Source organism: Manacus vitellinus, unplaced genomic scaffold (genome assembly GCF_001715985.3).
Source record: "Manacus vitellinus isolate BGI_N305 unplaced genomic scaffold, ASM171598v3 scaffold_4_pilon, whole genome shotgun sequence".
NCBI lineage: Eukaryota > Metazoa > Chordata > Aves > Passeriformes > Pipridae > Manacus > Manacus vitellinus.
In genome coordinates this window covers 14,550,349-14,570,037 of record NW_021940604.1, presented here as the reverse complement: position 1 = coordinate 14,570,037, position 19,689 = coordinate 14,550,349, and the positions used below count along the sequence as shown (strand labels likewise).

The following is a 19,689-nucleotide window of genomic DNA, read 5'->3' as shown; positions in this document are numbered from 1 at the left end:
GTTGTGGGCTCTGCCATACCTATTTATTGAAGCTCAAAATTGGAACCTTTGTCAGGGAAAGTCAGGTTTAATATTACATATCCTACATGATGAAAAACAGTGAAATGAGAAAATTTTGGTAGCTTAGCAAGGGACAGCTGTCACAAGAAAAGGGAGAGATACCATTCTTCCACTTTTTTCCTGTGTCAGACATAAACAATCTTCCTCGCAGGTGGTACAAAATGATGACATCTTTCTGCCAAAATTCATTGAGTTTTCAGGTTCAGACTTTTTCAGAAAATTTTTTCATTTACTACTTGTGAGATATTCAACCCTTAGTCTGCTGCTGCCATCACTTTTCCCCACATCTCATCACCGTGGTGCCATCAGGCTGGTCTCCACCAAATCTCCTTCCCTTTCCCAGCACAGTTGCAGACCTCATTTCATGGGCTCCTTTCTCAGCTCCTCCAAAAACAGATGCCATTTGTTTTCTCTTCTGTCCCATCCACCCCTCACGGCTGCCCTCCTTGTGCTTTGCCTTTCCTGCTCTGCTCAAAATTTGTTCTGTCCTGGTTACAGCCAGGACAGGGTTAATTTTTGCAGTAGCCAGGAGGGGCCATGGCTAGGACCAGGAGGTTATTCTATACCACTTCACATCATTGCTCTGGGCAGGGGGAAGGGAGTCTCTTCAGGGGGAAAGGGTCCCTTCTGTGTTGGCATAGCATCGCAGAGGGAGTGGTTGGGTATTTTTCTTTCCATGTGATTCATTCACCTTTTTCTTATATCCTCTGTCATTAGTGTTGTTGCTGTTACTGTTTCTGATCTCATTGCCGATTCCAGTAATAGCTCAATCCCTGATCTTTACCTTTTGTGCCTACATTTCCCCTCACCAGCCTCACAAAGGGGAGGTGGAGGGGGAGGAGAAGAGTGGTTTCAATGGAAGGACTAAGCTGGAGAATACCATTTCTAAACTACGACAGGTTCCTCCCTTCAGCTGCAGTCTGCAATTCCTATATCCTCTCCAAAAAGATTTCAGAAAATCAGTATGGCTTTATGCTGTTCTCTTCCTTGATCATGTCCCTTGGATACCTGTATCCACCTCTCTGCCTGTCTATCCCTTTCCCCACAGGTCCTTAGGAGAGTCATAGTGCGCATGTTCTCACCTGTGTGGGACATGTCCCTGTGCTTTATCCTCCATGCAGTGCCACCTTGGGCTACTCCTTGTCTGCAGCTTCCTTCCACCTGTACTTCTTCCAGGTACCCACTTGCCTTCCACCTTCTGTCTTCTGGTTCTCTTTCATCTGCATCCCATTAAAGACCTGAACAGGATCCTAGAAGGTCATTTCCTTCTTTAGTTTCCTACAGTTCTCTGGCCCTGGTTTGAATTCCTCAATCACTCAGAGCAGCTGACCTATAAATTCTGTTAAATCTTATCAACCAGGACACAAGCTTGGGTGACTTTGAATAGTGCTAGAGTTTTACATTGATGATTTCAAAGAGAAATCATTGTTCAGCTTTAAAATTCAGTGCTGTTTGGTTTTGGTATGTGACAGTTAAAGACTATTTGGTACGACTCAATCATAACTGACTTCTATTTTGTTTCATGGTGTTGCAATCAGTGTAGTCATGCAACCACACAGAGAGAAACAGTGTGGTACACGAGTTTAACATTCATGCAGATAAGTGGTGGGTGAGAGTGCAACACATATCATTAGCTGTGTCTGTCTGACAACTTTGATTGAGGTATAAGTCAAAAATATAGTCTGACTCTTCTCAGATAAATTATTTCTGTAATTTGTTGAACTGCATGTGCACCTATGTCTGGAGAATCAAGAATATCTGAATTTAAAGACTTAAATAGAAGATTGCAGGGCAAAAAAAAGTAAAGTTGACATGTGTAATGAAGGTAAAGTACCTTTCCAATAAATTTAATTATGCAATAAAGTGCCAGTGTGGTGCACAAGGAATTTGATCAAGGTTCCCGAGGAAGGCTTTAATTCCTTTTATCTTGCATTCTTGAGCTTTAGCAGTCAGATTTAGAAAAGATTAAAGTATGTGTATTACCTCCCTTCATTATGTCTTTTTTAAATTTTACCAGAGACAACATCTACAAGCTGGTTAAAGCAAACTATTCAGTTTAAGAATGCCAAGAAGAATTCATTTAAAGTTAACTATTTATTTATTTGGTTTCTGCATAACATATTAAAAATAACATTTCAGTTTATTTGAATGAAAGTATCAGTGGCTTATGTCACTCTTTGCACACTTTTCCACAAACGCATTGCCCTGTGTCTTTTGCACTCTGGTTCAGTAATACGGATGTTGATCTACCAGATAATTTATCTGTCTGACAAATATGATTTTAAACTCAGTGATAATTCTTCCGTTTCATGTGTATTCAGTCAGCTACTATGAATAGAGGACTTGGGGAATGGCCATGCAGCATTTACAGAAATGAGATCATAACTGAAATGGATGTGATTTTCCCTATTTGTATAATATTTAACCACAAGGTAACAATAGGCTTGTATAAATTTTTGGTACAATGACCAAAATTTTATACTGATATGTCACAGAATGATAGAATGACAGAATAGTTTGGGTTGGAAGGGACTTTTAAAGGTCATCTAGTCCTGAAATGAGCAGTTTCCCTGGAACCTTCTCCTCTCCAAGCTGAATAACCCCAGCTCTCTCAGCCTGTTTTCATAGGAGAGGTGCTCCAGACCTCTGATCATCTTTGTGGCCCTGCTCTGTATCCGCTCCAACAAGTTCACATCCTTCTTACATTTGGGGCTCCAAACCTGGATTCAGTATTCCAGATAGGCTCTCACAAGAGTGGAGCAGAGGGGGACCATTACCTCCCTAAACTTGCTGCCCATGCTTCTTTTGATACAGCCCAGGATATGGTTGGCCTTTTTGGGCTGTGAAAACACATTGTCAGCTCATGATCAGCTTTTTGTTCATCAGTGCTCCCAACTCCTTCTCAGTAGGGCTGCTCTCAATCTGTTCTCCTCACAGCCTGTATTTCTGATTGGGATTGCTCTGACCCAGGTGCAGCACCTTGTAGTTGGCCTTGTTGAACCTCATCACGTTTGTACAGGCCTACCTCTCAAACCTGTTAAGTTCCCTCTTGATGGCATCCTGACCTTTAGGAGAGATAGCCACACCAGTCACCTTGTTGTTGTTTGCAAATTTGCTGAGGGTGCACATGATCCCACTGTCTATGTCCTTGATGGAGACATTAATACAACACTGGTCTTAACACAGACCCCTGAGGGACACCAGTTGTCACTGATGTCCGTCAGAACTCTGAGCCGTTGACCATTTCCCTCTGGATGCAATGGTCCCAACAGTTCCTTATCCACCTAAGAGTCCACCCATCAAATCCATCCCTTTCTAACACAGAGAGAAGGAGGTTCTGGAGGGACCTTGTCAAAGGCTTTACAGAAGTCCAGATAAACAACATCCATAGCTCTTCCCTTGTATACTGTTGTAGTCACTCCATTGTAGAAGGCCGCTAGGTTGGTAAGGCAGGACTTGCCCTAAGTGAAGTTGAGCTGGTTGTCTCAAATCACCTCCCTGATCATCATGTGCCTTAGCACAGCTTCTAGGAAGATCTGTTCCATGATCTTTCCAGGCACAGAGGTGAGGCTGACAGGCAGCTGGTTCCCAGGGTCCACCTTTCTACCCTTTTTGTAAATGAATACAATGTTTCACTTTTTCAGATAGTTTGGGATTTCACCTGACTGCCAGGACTTCTCAAATATCGTGGAGAGTCCCTTGCCAACTACATCAGCCAATTCCCCCAGGACTCTGGGATGTGTCTTGTCAGGACCCATAGACTTACTTCCTCAGGTGGTCATGAACCTGACCTTCTCTTACGGTGGGAGGAGTTTTGCTCCTCCACTCCCCATCTTGCAATCCAGCCATTAAAGTGGTTTGGGAAGAGAGACTGCCAGCAAAAACTAGTACCTCAGCCTTCTCATTCAATTAGCTCACTTGCATTAGTGAACAACAGGTCCCGTATCGCATCCCCTCTGCTAGGGCTGACTGTTATCTGGCTTACGAAATTATCCTCCATGCATTCCAGGAGTCTCCTGGGTTGCCTACACCTCAACATCCTACTTTTCCAGCAGATCTCAGGGTGGTTGAAGTCCCCCAGCAGGACAAGAGCCTGTGGGTGTGATTCTGCCTGTAGCTGGAGCAAGAGGACTTCGCCAATAGGTTCCCTTTGGTCAGGTGGCCTGTAGTAGACAGGGGGTTCCCCTTGTTGCCTCAGTCTCTGACTCTTACCGATAAGCTTTCAACCTGCTTGTGGCTGTTCTTAAGAGACAGCTCTTCACACTCTATCCATTTCTTGATGTAGAGGGCAATCTCTCCACCCCTCCTTCCTTCTCCAGGTGAGGCCTGTACAGCCTGGAGCCATCAACAGCCTCATTCCAGTAATGGGATTTGTCCCACCCGAGTTTCAGTAATGGCAACTAAGTTGTAGCCTTCTGACTGCAGGACGGATTCCTAGCAGAGCCTCACTCACTTTGGTAGAGCCCAAATTAATTTGATTTCTTAAGAAGTTCACCACACTTGTCCTTAGAAGCATTTGTAAATATTCCCCTGAGAAGGCCAAAGTAGTCTCTGCATCTTCCTTGAACAGAGTTGCAGCCCCTTTTGTTTACTGTCATGTTGGGCATTCCAGAAGGCAATCAGGTGGTCTATGGGCATCTCACATTTTGTACTGCATTTCGCCTGCAAACTGGTGGTGTTCTGCAGTACAATCTTGTGGCTTGCTATATACAGATTTGGGCTTGGCTTGTACTCACTGTGGTCTAAAGTCATGTAGGAAAGATTAGAACCAAAGTTTCAAGTCAGAAGGTGGTTTAGAGCCCTGTGGCGGTTTACTCATGGAAGGAGGACAAAACATCCCACACAATCATCTCTGAAGAAGGGATTACCTGTTTTCATTTACCACTGAAACAAATCCAAGCATCTCTGAGATGTTTTTGTGGCTAATGTGCAGCTGGTATTGTGAGAAATACTGTAAGTTGTGGCTGAACCCTCTTCTCAGTGAATCCCATGTAAGGCTTGAATGACTATTTTTTGTTGAAGGAATAATCAGGTTTTCCACAGTCATAACTGAGTACAGAATTTACCCCAATGGTTGAATGTTTTTATGCCAAAGAAGACACTAAGTATAGTCAAAACAAAGCAACAAACGAGTATTCTTCAGAGGTGTGCTGATTTATATCAGTTAAAACAGTCGTTCATATTAGGCCATCATTCTGGAAAGCATTTGGTCATGTCTTTATCCTACACCAACTGAAGGCAGGAAAGCAGGTAAAACGTGCTGACTTCCAAGCTGATGCCTCTGAGAATGTAACGTTCATAGTGAAGACTTTCGATGAGGTTCTACCTGTGTTGCAGAGCAACAGAAATCTGGGCTGAGCACCGAGAGTCAAAGGGATTGCATGCCTGTGGGAGGCAGCCAAATCTGCAAGCAGGGTAGGATCAGGGAAAGACCCTGGAGGCTGTGGGCAGGGCAATGGCATGAACCAGTTCTGCCTCACATCTGCACCTGGGAGTGATTTGATTAGGTTCATAGTATGTTCAGCATGGCATTACTTGTCCCCCTTAGAAAGTCTGTATATGCCCTGTAGTGTCTTTCCAAGATCCCATTTTATGGGCACCTGGGAAAGTGGTTGTTGCAAAAATGTGGCAAAAGCGACATCCTTTTTGTTTTCGTATAGGACATGGTATTTGACTGTGTAATAAGGAAAAATCTATGACATGCAGAATGTTTGGCAGCTCTTGCAGTAGTGTTTGGAAGTAGGGAGCTGTATTAAACTGAATGTCCAGACTTCACAAGCCCACATTTTGATGCACAGCTAGGACTGGGTTCTCCCAAGCCCATATAAAAAGCTGTTATTCCTCTGTGCTTTTACTTTGGTTGCATACAGTAACTATCCTTCTCTTGAGGTATCCTGCTGAGTGCATTCAGAAAAGAATTGCATCTAGAACTAGTACCACAGTAGGGTTTTGGCAATGTGATGTTTCCTGCAGAGCATGACTCGCAGCTTGAAGATTATTCAGCTTTCAGTATCCAGCCTCTAAAAATTATTGACAAAGATCTGTGAACCATAGATGTCTGTATACTTTGGGAGATGTGGGTCTTTGCAGAGTCATAGATTAGACTCTTGGATGGCTGTGAATCCACAGCTGAAAAAGAGTTTGCAGGCAATAAAATCACAGTTCTATCTTCCGCTCATCGCTAAAAACTGTTAGTGGAAGATATAACCCAGGAGTTTTATCTTCCATAATTGAATATAACCCAGGTACTGTAGAGATGACAGATTGGAGTCGATAGGTTATACAACTTTCAAGAAAAAATAACTAAAATAACTTTCATAAAAATAACTAAATGCTTACTTATATTTTATATTGGGAAAAGAATGTTATATGTATATAAAAAAAAGGTATCCATTCCTCTGTTTTTTAAGATTTTCCTGTTCCAGATCTCATATACCTCTCTCTCTTCAGCTGACAACATAGATTTTTAGACAAATTTGATAGTCTTTTTGCGTTCCTGCCTCTTTCCCAAAGGTGAACTTGACTCTTAAGGAGATGAGGAGCACAGCACTATACTGCTTGCTCTGTAAGCAACATATTTACTCGAGACAATGTACACTTTAAGCTTCATTACAGGAGTGCTAAGGTCAGAGATAAAGCTTGCACACCATGCTGTTTGCAAAACATCTCATGGTGACTAGAAATGTGCTGGAACAGCCATATTATACCCTATGGAGCCACAAAGATTTGCTTCTGGGAAGTTAGTTCTGTTTGGAACAAGAACTTGCACTGGCCATTGTGTAGTAAATTACACATTTTTTCCAGCGTCAACCTCATACTTTGGTTTTCCCTTGACACCTCTCATAATTTCACAGGCCGTGACCTGTTTGTGTATCTCATGTAGAGGACTAGTTTTATTACATATGTTAAAATGGCATCATACTGACTAGGAAGTATAGATACGTGCTCTGAAATTGACCTTTAGAACATATTGCTGTACCTGCATTTTTCAGCATGCAGGTCCTAGCACCATATGGCCATATATATACCAGGAACTCTCATGACACAGGACTATGCTCAGCAACCAGCCCAAGACAGTCCCTGTTGGGTATGGTGGCTCTGCTGAAACCCTACTATTGTGCTAGAGCGTCCTTTCAAAACTCTTCATAGCCTGACCGGGAATCTTTTCAGGATTTTGCATCGCAACATCCTGATCTGACTGTGATTAAATGTGTTTAGGTAAATGTGCAGTGTGGAACCTCTGAGAAAAATCAAGGTACCATAAAAGAACATCCTTGTGCATCCCTATCCCTACTAGGTGGTAGGCAGGATCAGTGAACTAGCTAAACTTCAAGGAGTTGCAGTAAAACACAGTTATTTTCACCAGCATATTTCATGGCTCTGTGCTTCCATACTAGGTTCAAAAAGGAAAAAACTGCAATGTATGAATCTAGACATTTATAAATCAGAGAAAACTCTTTCCAAAATTCCTTGTCAGAAAATTAGCAAAATTCTGCCTGTGTGGATTTTTTGTGTATAACAAAGTGCAATAACATGAAATGTCTTAGGAGCAGAAAGAGAGGTTCCATGAAATCTCTCTGCAGAAATATATGTATTTGCTAAGAAATCCATTGAATAGATCACTTTGGAACTTTTGTATTCTTCCTTTTGTCCTACTTGACTTTAGCACATACTCCCAGTTGCACAGAGAATGTTGCCATATTGTTTTTACATTAGGTTGCATCATGAAAAAAAGGAAATGTAGTGTTGACAAATTCAGAAGATATTTTATCCAAAAACTCCTCCTTCACAGTGAGTTTTGAGGGTGTTTGAATGGCTTTAATGGAGCTCTTTAGATGGCTTTAATGGAGATGATGTGAAGGCAGAATTAATTTATATATAGTAGCTTAGAGCAGCAAAGGAAAGCAGCACATGTACACTGGAGGGACAAGGACAGAGCTACCCAGAAACCTTCTGCTCAGTGCTGGCTAACTACCAGCCCAATTTGCTGACTTCTCTCTCCCTGTGTTTCTTCATTGTTTCAAGCCATGCAGAGACTTACTCTAATAATGGGTCAACCGTCAGCCAAATGTGTTCAGCTGAAGGCCACCATGGGAGAATGGCAGGATATTGTCTTTCCAACAGCAAGTGAATTTCAGGCAGCTTAAGGCGGTATCCATTTCACTATAATGCTGGTTTATGTTACAGCCCTTTTCAAAGTTCTAATTGCCCTGTACTGCTGACATTTATAGACATCCCCAACTTTAAATGAAAACACAACACTGAGGTCAGGAGGAGGTTCTGGGACAGCAAAGATCCCAGGTGAGGCCAGAGGAGGAAATTACTTCAAAACTCTCAAATGCCAAACATGTTGGGGTGAGGGGAGAAGAAGAGAGAAAAGAAGAAAACCCAGAGGTGAGGGAGAGCCTATTCACAGCCACAAAGGTACAGATGGATGCCTATAGTGATTCTTACTTATCCACACATTCAATGCCTGGAGCACAGCTAATCCTCTTACTCCTCAGTTTCTCTCCCTTAGGTATAAACATTTTAAAATATTTTTTACTTGAAATACAGTCAAGTTTATGTATAATTCTTTATTTCTGCAATTACAGGTTGATATTACTAATGAATATTTATAATGCTTTTATATGGCAATAAAACCATCTTCTAAACATAGTCAACTGTGTCCCAATTTTCAATCGTGTTTTATCCTGCCCAGAGATACACTTCTACACCTTTCCTGCTGTCTTGCAAACTATCCAGTAGACATGTGTCAGCCATTATGCAATATATTCAATAGCTGCACAGTGACAGGTTAGTTATTTAGGTTGCTAATGATGATAATGATCCAAATCCATCTCCAGTGACTTTTAGTTGGAGATGAGTGACAAAATACTTTTGAAAATACTGTGATAAATGTCTTAATGGGTTTGATTCAGTTTCTCATACACAGATACTTAGTGTCACTCCAGAGACCTTATAATATCTGACAGAGGATATCTGCCACACAGGACTGGCAGATATAAATAGGACCTTCAAGAGAATCAGACATTTCTAGACCACAGCTTGAATATCTTTACGATAAGGGCAGGGGAGGAGGGGGGATGTTCTCATATGCTTAGGAGAATTGAACCCTGGGTGTCTGACCATACATATACATCTAACCTCTCCTGATTGTAGCAAATTTAAATTCAAAATTATTAAAACAAAGACAATTTCTGATGTAGAAATGAGACATACATTGTGCAGAAAGAAGCTCACTTGCTTTTATTTCTTATAGAAAAGAAGCATGTGTGCCACATAACCATCCAGTAAAATTCAGAGGAGATCCAATCACTTTAGTGGGGAGATATCATTGTGCCACAATTAAGCAAAGGATGTGTTAAGATTCCTCTTCTTGGGATTTTTGCTATTATAAAGAATCAAAGAATGGAATATTACTAGACCTATCATGAGGATAGAGAGGAGAAACTCAAATTCTTTTGCCTTGATGTTTGTCTCAGTTTTGAAAATACAGTTCAAGTTTTTAATAACCTTTAAATACAGTGAACAGCCTTTTAATACAGTGATGTTCAGGACCTTATAAAGTAAACCTGGACCTAAAGCAGCTATTTCTCCATAAGTTTGTAACTGTTCCTAGAGCCAGGCACCAACAGAAGATACTGAAATTCCCCTTTATAGAGGGGACAATGGAGTCCCATGGGACTGACTGGAATAGAGGTGTGGAATTGACTACCGAGCAGAAGGCACACGACAGTCCTCCTCCTCCTCCTTCACTCCTGCAACTGCTCCTCCTATACATATCTGCTTTCTTTCAGCATCCCACTGTTGTGGGAGTTAGTCAAGTAATATTTGGACTGTGTTAAGCTTGCAGTGGCTTTTCTGCTGATACCTTGGGAGGCCTGGGCTACAGTAATCTTGTCCAACTTTACTTTCTGCCTGAAATTGTCCTTGTCCTACACAGCACAGGAAACTCCAGAGGTGGAGAGAGGAAAAGAAGAGAGAGATCTGTTGCAAGTATATTCATGCAACATCTCACCTTTGACTTTTTTTACAGACAAGCCTGAAAAACCTAAGTCTGTGTTATTAATAGATCCAGTGTTTAAAACAAACTCATCTGCCATTTTATTTTATTTTTGTGAGACTATATTTTAATTTAAAATTGTCCAACTCACATTTATTACCAGTGTATAAATTACATTTTCTATTTCCTCTTTCTCCTCTTAGTTTCTACGAAGTGACAATACTGTCTCAGGAGCAAAAATGTTATTTTTCAAATGCAATATGGCAGTTCCCTTAAGCCCTGGTAGGTCTTTATTTGAGACTTTTGTTTGGGGCTTTTATTTCATTCTGATTATAGTTGCTCAAAAAAAAAATAGGTCTCTTCAAACATATGCTTAACTTAAAGATATTTGTGAATGGGAAGCCTATTTCTAATACAGGTCCTTGTTCTTATGCTATCATTTCTGAGCAGAAACTCTGATCTATGTTTCCACTGTTTTCAGATTTCAGCTTGTTAAAGGGAGTATTTGGTATGTAGCACAACATTCAGCCAACATTTCATTACATTTTGGGATCCAATTACTCATGCAGGGGGCTTGGGGTTTTTTTTGTAACTTGGTGTAAGTTTCCTTTTCCTCATGAGGTTTTATTTTAATTCCCTCCAGTCTACAGTGTCGCACAAGTATTTAGTGAGTTTTTTTAATTGTGGCAGAGTTACAAAATAATTTTTTTTCTTAACAAATATGGAAAAGAACCAAGTCTGGATGAAACGCATCTCCAAGATTTTTGAGTGAAAGCATCACTAAAGGATATCTAATAGACCTACAGTAATAACATCACCATCCTTGTTACACGACATATATATATCTAAAGGCTTGTGATCTGCTGAGTTAGGAAGTTAGCAAGCTGGAGGGTCTACCACAAGTTCTGAGTGTCCAATCAGCTACACCACATATTACACACACCATGGAAATTATAACCTAGTCTATAGTTTTTGTGTAATCAATTTGGAATGACCAGATTTGGTCTCAAAACAAGACTTCCAGGATGCAAAAACCACAGATCTGAAGAAAACCACAACTCCCTATATGCAAACTATAGCATTTTTATATAGTACAGTGAATCTAAAGAATTTAAAACAAGATGAAGAAAATCTGAAATGCCAGCAAACTAGTTGTGCTGTTTGCCTATGACCACAGAAAATGACTCTGGATGTAACTTTTTAAAGAACATTTAATGAGTACATAGGAGTTGCCATCTCTGAATCCAGGCATATAGCCTCACCAAATCCTAATATAGTCTCTCTTCTGCCTGTAGTTGCTTGGCTCCTGAATTCCAACACAATCTTTAAATTATAAACTTTCTTATTCTTCAACAAGTTGATCTATGCTTGTGAATTTTAAGTATCATCTGTTCTAAAGAATTTGAATTACTTTGCTCAGCATTGATGTAAATAGTTGGGGTTTGGGTGTGGGGGTTTTTTTAGGGTTTTTGTTGTTAGTTTGTTTTGGGGTTTTTTTTAGGTTTTATTTTCCCCCCCTCTACTGCATCTATTTTCCATTTTATACAAGTTTTGATCGTTCTATTAATCTTGGTAAGAGCCATAAAATTGAATATCTTTAACAAGTAAATCTGGACAATTTGGAATAGCCCATGGCTGCCAAGGTGGCATTATGGACCAGTTCACTTCAAACAAAGGAACAAGGCAGCATCTTACCTTGAAAAAGCCCCACCTATTTTGCCAAATTTCTGTTGCCTTATCCCATTGTTCATGAATATGGTGAAGTTAATGAAGTGAAAAACAGCACTAGAGGACAAATTCATCCCAGGTATTGCAAAGTCTGCTTTCAACAGGTATTCTTTACTGACTCTTCTTCTGTTTAATACTCATGTCATTCCAGCAAGGAATGTGGCATTAAGCTCTGGTGGGCTTGTGGTAACAAACTGACAGAGCAGTGAACTGATAAACTATTCTAGCTAGTTAAATAAAAGTACGTCTGTCCACAGACTACAAGAATAGGGACAATAATCCCTTCTGAAGAGGTACATTTCTTCACAGTAACTGGCCCTCACATTTTTGAGGCCAAATTTTCAGTATTAAAAATTCAACCAGTTCACCCTAACAGTACCCTGATTTTCAGGTCAGTATGCACTGTAATATATATTACAATTTTCTTATGGTCACAAAACTCTAGTCATTTGACTCTAAATATCTCTACAGCAGGTATCAGTCCCTGAGATGCCCATTCTTGCTTCCCTTTACAGCCATTTAGGAGGACAAAAAAGGGTTTACCATAGTACTTTTTTATGATACACTTTAAAATTGCCCAAATCCCTTCTCCAAGGAGGGATAAGAGTGTATAGAAACTAGCTGGAAGTTGTCTTCATTTTGTTATTCAAATCTTATCCTTATTATTCAGATCTTACCCCTGGAGGCATTTGGGGTGAGGCTCTTGGAGGAGCGGTGCTTTTAAGACAGATGTAGCTGAAGCCCTGATCTGAATGGAGAGGCTGAACAACTGCGTGGCCACAATGGCCTGATGTAATACAGGACACGTATTACCCCGGCTGATGGCTCAGGGAACTGAAGCTGTCTCCTCTCACCTCTGTGATAAATCTATGCTTGCAATTTATGACTGATTTAGATCAGAGAAATGAAAGATAAGGAGCAATAAGTGTCTAGTTGGAGAATCAGATGATGAACCTGAATCAGCTTGCAACACAGAGGCGTCTATTTTGACACACAATAGCACAGTATGTATAGATCTTTTCTAAGCTACAGGAAAATGTTCTGCTTTCTTTTGAGCTCAGTGAAATAGATATGGATTCTCTGCAACCCTCCTGTTATCACGAAAGTATTTAAATGCCTTATCTCTTATCTCCATCATGATGTGAATTAAAATGATGGAGTGAATGTTCTGAAACTTTAAGCTATCAATCTGGAGTTATTAAAAAGATATTTACAGATAGAATCAATAAGGAAACAGATTTACTGCTTTTTAGGAAGATAAGATGAGGAGAAGGGGACAAGATTTCTTTTAATCCATACTGGGCCAAATAATGCTTAAAACCAAATAATTTCTTTCTCTCTCCTTCAGCTATTTAGTGAAATCAATGTATTTTCTGAGCAATAACAGGAGTTTCTTATGGTTCACTGTTCTCAGACAAAAATGATTGTATAAGCTTGGGAACCCAGTGGTCCTGTCCTTAGGGCAGAGCTGTCAAGAATGAAGAGAATTTGCAGAACATTTCTTTGTTTTACTGAAAGTGTCTCAAATTCATTACATCTTCAAGAAAACAAATATACACATTACACAGGCAGATCCTGCCATCAGGAAAATGATGACTGGATATATTCATGGTAAAAAAACAAAAGCATAAATATAACCAAGACCCTGACAAAGAAAAGTATTGAAACATCTTGAAGTATGTGTTCAGAGTAAAACACCTACATAATCACTTGGTCAAAGTGTATTCAAAATACAAAACTAATCTCTTATTTTTCTAGAAGTGAAGTTGGACAGTGTGGTCCTGGTTTTCTGACATGTTCTGTTGTATCAAATCACATAGCTTAAAACAGTACAAAACCTCTGGCTGTGGTTGCATCTAACATGCAGGTTCAACCCACAGAAATTGTCCATCCCAATATACAGTTTTTGCATTATACATACGTACAAACTCATCTACACATATACTGCCTAAATGTGTTCCCATTACTTCCTAAGCTCTTGCAAGGTATAAGACAACACAGCCAAGTAGCCTACAATAGCACATTTCCCTATCAAACAGAATGTGAAATAATTAAAAACTCAGTGTAACTTCACACAATTTAAGCAAATGCATTATTTAGTGGCGAATTTCCTGGGTGGGCTGGAAGGGACCTAAGGAAGTCCTAAACTTCCTCTTGTACCAGAACTCTAAGTGATGTTTCCCAGGGTAGCAGCCATGCCAATGATCAGCATATTTACTCCCATCATATCTGCACCCAGCACTGTCATGTCTCTTCTATGTCCAGACAATTCCTTTACCATGTTATAATGCAAGAAGACACTCGAATAATTTTCAGTCTACAAAGGCAAGTGCTTTAATGAGATGGTCTGCATGTAACCTATAAACTCTGAAGTTTTCATATCATGGGTAGCATCTACTCATTGTGGGTGGGGAGGGAGGGGGAGTCTGAATTGTAGTAGCCCCAGCTCAGTTAGGCCTTATGTGAACTACCCTTCTATGGAAATATATGTGGAAAGATGTGAAGGCAATACATGCCACCTTCCCTGTGCCTGGAAACAGTTGTGCTTTCACTCATCTCCCCTGACTTTAGACCTCTGCCTCTGGCAGTGTTCTCTCTCTCCAGTGACAGAAAATGACATTTAGCAGGTCTCTGCCCATAATTTAAGGCATTGCTGAGAACCTGAAAGTAAGTGGGATGATTCTAGCTTTCTGTTCATGACCGGTCGTGGTCCATCTCTACTTGCATTTCTAGATACCATTTTCAGTAATCATGCATTTCAGTCACTGAAATTGCCCTTTCCCAGCCTGAGATTACACACTGCTACCTATTTGTTCATGATGGTCAGTGCTGCAAATGAGCCTAGCAGGTAGTCTTGCATGGCAGTTCATGGTCATGTACCTTGTTCATGTATCCTAGCTTTCACACTGACACAGCAGCTAATTATAAAAGCAAATTGTAAGCCTATCTGTTTGTCCTTGCCTGTTGCCAAGTAATATTTAGTTTGATGTGAGACAATAGTATCAAGATGCTTGAACCAAGGTTGATATATAATAAGAAAATGATGTTAAGAGAAAACAATTGCAATAAGTAACCTTCCTCATAAGGAAAAGAATCAGAAAAATATACACAGTTCTACCATTTTACATGCTCTTTCATTTTAGTAATAACTTCTACGTCAGAGGCTAAATTTCACTTCATCTATTAAAATTACAACTATTGTTTCAGTTTCTTTGATATTTATAACAAATGAAAAAATATATAGCTCTCTTTATTGACTTATAAAAATTGAATAATTTCTTGAGGGCTAGTCGTCCAATCCTGAAAAATCAGGTGAACCCTTTTTGTTTATAATAGAGAAGAAAAAGAAGATAATATGGTTATAGACTATCCAAATGAACTTTTGGATCCATTATTACAGAGCTGACTGGTTACTTTGTCTGTGACTTTGATCCAGCCAATTCTACAGCTGTGCATAATTTTATATACTCTGACCTTCATGCAGTCAATAAAAAAGAAGATGCATCTAGTGCATAACCAATTGCAGATTCACATCCTAAACAATATCACAGCACAGCAGAGATCATCATTTTCACTTTTGGAAATCTTTTCAAATTGTGATAACCTGACTAAAATTTACCCACTTCCTAAGGCACTAAGAAACAAACAAAAGTGAAGCCTTGCTCAGAATACATATCAATTTTTTCTCTTCAGGATTTCTGGAGTAAAGCTGAATCCACCAATTCCAAAATTTCTGAAACTTTATTCCTAGTTCAGCCATTTGTTTTTACGTGTGTTATGTTCAGTTTTATATCCTAAATCCACAAGTTTTCAAATTGAGCCACTTAGCATACGGAAGAGTTGAGCTGGCATTTCTATTAATGCTCCCCAGTACTAACATGCAATCTTTGCTTCTTAAATTCTATTTGATTGCCAAACCCAGGCATAGATTAGAATAATCTGTCCATAGGTAAACTTGCCAAATTCCCATTCAGTTGACAACATCATATTCTTTTGTAAGTCCTAAGAACTGAGGATCATTTTCATTTTCTTTGCTTACTAGACAGAAGAAATCTCTGCGGCTGTGGCTCAAGTCACTGAAACATAGAGGAGAAAAAGAGGTGCCACTGTCCATGTACTGTAAATGTTAGACAATACAAGGGGATCTGGTTTGATGAAAGAGTGGTACCATATCAAGGTGCTGAGTGCCTATTCATTTCTAACAGAGATGCACCATGGCTTCATAACAAACAAACAAAAAGCAGGAAAGCAGTTCTTTTCTTCATTTTCTCCAGTTCATAACTGTTCCAGCTATTTATGGCTGGCTGTTTTCACCCAGCCTTCTGGAGGCATTTTTGTTCCTCGTGACCCTTCAGCACTTTTTCTGGATGCCTCTGCCTGAAAAAAAAGACAGAATTGGGGTTTGATTTATCCCCGATGAGAATGAAAATACTTTTCCTGTTGTGATGGAGGAGTGCTTGCAATGGCTTGACCTGCCCTGACAACTCTCTGTGTTTATTAACTTGCCTGAAATATTTGTTTTGGGATGTCAGGTGTTAATCTCAATTAATGCTGATTTTTTTTGCAGGAGACTACTGGAAAACAACTTTCTGTTAGAACTGTTCTAGTTTTACAGCAAAATACTTATTAATATAGAAAAATCTGAAGCAGAATAGTTGATATATTTTAATATTTTGCTAACATTATGCATTATTGGACTTTGTTTAATCACATTTTTAATTTAAATTAAAATCTGGCTCCTCACTGTGACCAGAAGAAAAAATACATTCACCTCCACTATGTAGTGTACAAAGACACAATAGCAAGTTTAGGAAACAGTACAGTCTATTTCTGGATGACAGATGCTTTGTAGTGTAATCATTATTCATTGGCTGCAGGGATTTTTGGGCAGATTGCCAAGCAGCCCATGTGCCTCTGCTTATTGCCACATTTCTTAAAGGTAGGTTTTTAATTGTAAAGGGGAGAGATCATGAGTGATTTGCTATACCATTTTTGACAAGTAGCATTCTAAATTAAGTGTTATGCCATTTTTTCACACGCAGGAAACTTTGGAGAACGTGATCTACCTCTCCAACAATCACACATTAAACTATAAAGCTCCATAGAACACAATTGTTGATAAGAAGAGAGGAAAACTGTGAAATTATTGACACCGTGTTGCAGTTCAGGGCCTTAGGTAAGTGTATGCAAAATGTAATCCACATATCCATCATAAAGAGCAACGACATGTTTATTGATACATTCCTTCTCAAAGGCAAAGTGCTCTTACCAGGTACTTTTCATCTCTACCTAGACCTGTATCTTCATCTATATTTTGTACAATATGCCCCTCCCATACGGCAGTGGAAAAAACACAGATCTACATATGAGTCTCATTCCAGGATTTGATGGGCATGACCAACATATGGTTTGCATCTTCTAGACCCTATCTAAGATTTTACAGATGTCCAGATCACCAGATCCTTAGGTCTTGATCTGTAGATATAGGGTCCTATAGGGATAAAATTATAGGATTTTGTCTTAGAGGAACTAGAATATGGTGAAATGATTAATACATTTCTTCACTGCGAACTTGAAAGGTGCAATTTTCACATTTGAATGTCTAGAACCCATACATCAATTTCTAGCTTTTAGCTTACTTCAGTGCTGTGAACTTGATTTCAGCACCTCCAAATTAAAATGTCATCCGGGTATATAGATGTCTTAATAGATGGGCTTCTCATGTGTGTGTCAGCAGCAGAGATGTGTACATCTGAGCTGGTCATCTAACTCTGCTTTAAGAGAGCAAGAGGAAGAGGCTCCTGTAAGGCACTGGTCATGTCTTCCAGAAGTAGAGTTTTAAAGCAGATCTGTTAACCACACACAATTTTTTTTCATACTCTTGCAGTAAAGAGAAGCTTGGGAGTTAGCCCCTATATAGACATCTGCAGTGTGGATACTGCACACACCTTGCATGCTAATCCACAGAGCAAATAACAAACAACTAAGTTTAAAAACTGGAAGCGAGAGGGACATCGTATGAGGAAAGAGTAGAACTGTTAACACACTAATACATCCTGGTTAGGCTGTTACACAAGCCCTCCTTCATGTTCTTTAGCATCCTAAATAGAAAGCAAGAGAGAAAGAGAGAGAGAGAGAGAAAGAGAGAAAGAGAAAAGAGAGAAAGAGAAAGAGACGGAGAAAGAAAGAAAGAAGAAAGAAAGAAAGAAAGAAAGAAAGAAAGAAAGAAAGAAAGAAAGAAAGAAAGAAAGAAAGAGAGGAAGAAAGAAAGAAAGGAAGAAAGAGAGGAAGAAAGAAAGAAAGGAAGAAAGAGAGGAAGAAAGAAAGAAAGAAAGAAAGAAAGAAAGAAAGAAAGAAAGAAAGAAAGAAAGAAAGAAAGAAAGAAAGAAAGAAAGAAAGAAAGAAAGAAAGAAAGAAAGAAAGAAAGAAAGAAAACAAATATTTGTGATGTGCTGGCAATAAGGCTGAGCTTTCCTGCAGGCTGCTGGGATGACCCAGTCTCTGGTAGGAGGGAGGAGACCAGTGGGTACCAGCATCCCACCTGCATTGTAGTGAAGACATGGGGCCCTGTAGGAGCTACTGCCACCTCCTGTCCTTGCACCCACACCTGGGAGCCCCTTTTCACCATTCATCTTGCATCTGTCTTATCTTTCACTACCTTATGAAGATACTGTGACAGATCATCAGGGGTCAAGAAGACTGTACTAAGATATATGACTAAAAACAATGAAGTAGAAATAAAACTAAGCAGAATAAGTATAGAGAAAAAAAAGTTTCCAAAACTTACTAACAGTGAAGTCTCAACAGGCATTAAAAGACAAGCAGTTCATTACTTACAGGCATTTTCTTCAGCGTCTTCAAGCCTGACCTTCAAAGGCATTACACAGCAGATAGTCACAATGCACTCACACATTGCCAGACTTGGTTGTGATCAAAATGAATGAGGTCCCCTGACACTCCTGAAAATACCTCTGCATGTAATCTGATGCTTTAGCTACTTTAATAACTTTAGCTATTTGACACTTTTCTCCACCTTCTTTAACCTTACTAGTGCACCTGCTCAACTCTCTTCACAAGATCTCCTGTGGTGCTCCATCAGATTACTGCTTTCCAAAAAGTTGCCAGGGTATGAATAAAAATATCCAGACTCTCATGCCTGCTCCCTCTCTAATTTATCCACCCCTTTTAGGAAACCTCACTGACTGTAGATATTAGTTTGAATTATGCAGACCAAATCTGCTAAGCTTTCAAACAACGTTTTATGAGTAGGTGTCATCCTCTTCCCACTTGGAAAATAACGTTTTGGTTTTCCTTTTCCTTATGCACCCTAATTGCTAAGGTTAAGATATGCCTTAACAGAGTTTATTTTACACCATGTGAAAAATTAGGTGTGACAAGCCTACAAAAGATAGAGAAACTCCATTGTAGAGTGTGATGCTGAACTGGCACAGGACAGATTAAAGTTACGTGGGCAAACCTGGGTTACTGGAGGCTGCTGTGTGTTGTCAGTTGGCAGGGGTTTTCCCGTGTGCATTGTGACTAGAAACCATCCTAAAGGTGAAGTGGGGGTACAGAAACTTTTTCACCCCTCTGGAAACATGAGATGGTGTGGGTGCTGGCAAGGAATAGAAGGGAGAAGGGGGATGAACTCATCAGTCAGGAACATCAAGAGTTCAAAGCAGCTCGCCCTACTCTTCAGTTGCCCAGAAAAAACAGAGGTTTGAGATGTTTAGGAAAGAAAGAATACCTCAGAAAAAAAAGAGCCTCCAAAAGCTTGTCAGATACCAAAGAAGTCCTTAAGGATAAAAATAAAAAGGAATGAAGAAAGGTCTTGGGTCTGGTCTGAATGATTAAGCAGCTTTTTCCATCTCTGATTTCTATGACTTCATACTTGT

General features: G+C 39.7%; 1 long non-coding RNA gene across 1 annotated transcript; it reads right to left on the bottom strand.

Annotated features, from left to right (window-relative positions):
• Positions 1-17,480: 17,480 nt before the first annotated feature.
• On the bottom strand, positions 17,481-19,391 carry LOC108640664. The gene is made up of 3 exons (XR_001921348.1): positions 19,272-19,391; positions 18,582-18,662; positions 17,481-17,568 (listed from the first exon to the last, which is right to left on the bottom strand). It is a non-coding gene; the product is annotated as an uncharacterized LOC108640664 (long non-coding RNA).
• Positions 19,392-19,689: the final 298 nt, after the last annotated feature.